The sequence below is a fragment of the Procambarus clarkii genome, unplaced genomic scaffold (genome assembly GCF_040958095.1).
Source record: "Procambarus clarkii isolate CNS0578487 unplaced genomic scaffold, FALCON_Pclarkii_2.0 HiC_scaffold_223, whole genome shotgun sequence".
Taxonomy (NCBI): Eukaryota; Metazoa; Arthropoda; class Malacostraca; order Decapoda; family Cambaridae; genus Procambarus; species Procambarus clarkii.
In genome coordinates this window covers 17,176-20,000 of record NW_027189256.1, presented here as the reverse complement: position 1 = coordinate 20,000, position 2,825 = coordinate 17,176, and the positions used below count along the sequence as shown (strand labels likewise).

General features: G+C 43.5%; 1 long non-coding RNA gene across 1 annotated transcript in view; it reads right to left on the bottom strand.

Annotated features, from left to right (window-relative positions):
• LOC138361176 (uncharacterized) overlaps window positions 1-2,825 on the bottom strand; it is a 4,673-nt gene extending 1,848 nt beyond the window's left edge. The window contains exons 1-2 of the long non-coding RNA XR_011226832.1: window positions 2,656-2,825; window positions 893-970 (exon numbers count right to left, since the gene is read on the bottom strand). This is a non-coding gene — a long non-coding RNA (uncharacterized lncRNA). The remainder of the gene's footprint in view (window positions 1-892; window positions 971-2,655) is intronic.

Here is a 2,825-nt window from a genome sequence, read left to right as displayed (position 1 = left end):
GCCAGAGACCCAAACACACACAAATGGAATCAATATAGAGCAAGAGGCCAAACCCCCTAACATACAAGCGATGCAAAGATGCGAGAAACAGCAGCAGCAGTAAGGAGAGGGACTGAAAGACTATAAATAAAGTGTGAAAATAAACTCGAGTAAATTTTTTTTAACTACTCTCGACAGTGAAGAAAAACAAATATTCAGACGATTTGTGTTAGAATCATTAATCTTACACTTTCGGTCATATTCAACACAAATATACAGACACACACACACACACATTCCTGTTGCTGTAGCAGGTGAAGAATTACACACACAGATCACAATAACGTGATGCATCAAATGAACAAATCCACAAGGGCCGTGACGAGGATTCGAACCTGCGTCCGGGAGCATCCCAGACACTGCCTTAATCGACTGAGCTACAACAGGGTAAAAGGGTTGAAACCAATGGATGGATGTAGCACCTGTAGCACCTGCTACAAGGATGTAGCAGGTGCTCAATTGTCAAAAGTGAAAAATTTGGTTTGTCTTCCGAATGCACCATATCAGTAAATTTTTTAATAATCTTTTAAAAATAGTAAATGCCACTATTTTTGCAAAATTATTACAAGATCTATTATTCTAATAAGGGTTTGATAAAATACAGTAGACTACCTACTGGTTTTACCTGTAATAAGGTTTGATACAGATGATTATGGATATATTTATATGCTCTTATTGTTAAGAAGTAATTTTTTAAAGAGTATTTTGTAATGAGCAGATGTAATTGTAAGATGTAATTGTGTCTGACACTGATAAAATTATAAACCATTGTAAACAATTTGTTCACTTTCAAAACTTAGGCATATATATATATGCATATAAATAAAAAACAAGTAAATGTAAATAATTTTACCTTGCACCTAGATCCACCAAGCCTGTATGGCGTGCGTTTCAGTACTTCGGAAATCTAGAACTATCTAGAATCTCTAATCTGCAATGAAACAATACATATTATTGCACTTACCAAAACATGGATGAATGTAGAAAATACAGAACTATTGGCTGAATATCAAATAAATGGATTTAATCTATTTCACACAGATAGATATATTAGACCGTGTATGTTAGGTAATACCTAACATACACGCCTCCACACACACTACATTTGAAATGTAGTCTCGAAAAGACTACATTTCAACAAAAAGGTGCCACAGACCAGTCACAAGACTGAACCTCGTCGAGGCCAAACGTCTAAATGAGAGCATGAACAAGAAAGAAATAATTTTTTAACATCAGGTATCGTACACACACTGAATGCACCTGCAGACACACAACAAGCACTATCAATATAGCAAAGATTACTCCATAAAAAAATAATTAAATTATTGACCAACATGAGAGAGGGTTAGCCAACATGAGAGGGTTGTGTTGATTGCCTGAAAATATTTAAATTGTTTAATGTATTGAATGGCATTTTTCAAGTTACAACATTTTTTAAATTACTGAACTAGGTTCTAGGCTTTGCTAGGCTTAATTCAATTATTACAGATGAGCCTAACCTAGCCTAGAACCCAGCGGGTTTTTTTCCTATTGGAGAGTGTTGTACATGCTGCTATGGCGGTGTGTCCACTCACAAGATTAGTGGCGCTGCCCAATAAACTCGCCCCCTCGTGGCAAAATTTAAAAAAATTTAGAACCTAGTTCAGTAATTTAAAAAATGTAACTTGAAAAATGCCAATCAATACATTAAACAATTTAAATAATTTCAGGCAATCAACACAACCTTCTCATGTTGGCTAACCCTCAGCAGTGCTCAGGCCCCTGTGCCCAGGCCCTGGGGCCTGAGTCCTCAGTTCCATACACTAGCACTGCCAGGCCTCGCCTCCACATACACCAGCACTGCCCCTCGCCTCCACATACACTAGCACTGCCAGGCCTCGCCTCCACATACACTAGCACTGCCCCTCGCCTCCACATACACTAGCACTGCCAGGCCTCGCCACCACATACACTAGCACTGCCCCTCGCCTCCACATACACTAGCACTGCCCCTCGCCTCCACATACACCAGCACTGCCCCTCGCCTCCACATACACCAGCACTGCCCCTCGCCTCCACATACACCAGCACTGCCCCTCGCCTCCACATACACTAGCACTACCAGGCCTCGCCTCCACATACACTAGCACTGCCCCTCGCCTCCACATACACCAGCACTGCCCCTCGCCTCCACATACACCAGCACTGCCCCTCGCCTCCACATACACTATAGCACTACCAGGCCTCGCCTCCACATACACTAGCACTGCCCCTCGCCTCCACATACACTAGCACTGCCCCTCGCCTCCACATACACCAGCACTGCCCCTCGCCTCCACATACACTAGCACTGCCCCTCGCCTCCACATACACTATAGCACTACCAGGCCTCGCCTCCACATACACTAGCACTGCCCCTCGCCTCCACATACACTAGCACTGCCCCTCGCCTCCACATACACCAGCACTGCCCCTCGCCTCCACATACACTAGCACTGCCAGGCCTCGCCTCCACATACACCAGCACTGCCCCTCGCCTCCACATACACCAGCACTGCCCGGCCTCGCCTACACATACACAGCACTGTAGCCAGCACTAGAATCTAATAATATAATAAAATATAAGTGTTTACTTACGATAATATTTGCATGAAGCGTTTGTCCTCTGTCCGCTGACTGCACTGACGACAAAATGGCCGCTCTGTTGATACTAGCGCGAATGATGCTGTGACGTCACAGATGAGGGCAGCAATGCGCATTTCGTCCCTCGACCCTTAATCATTCCCTCGTATATATAATTGGCGAGA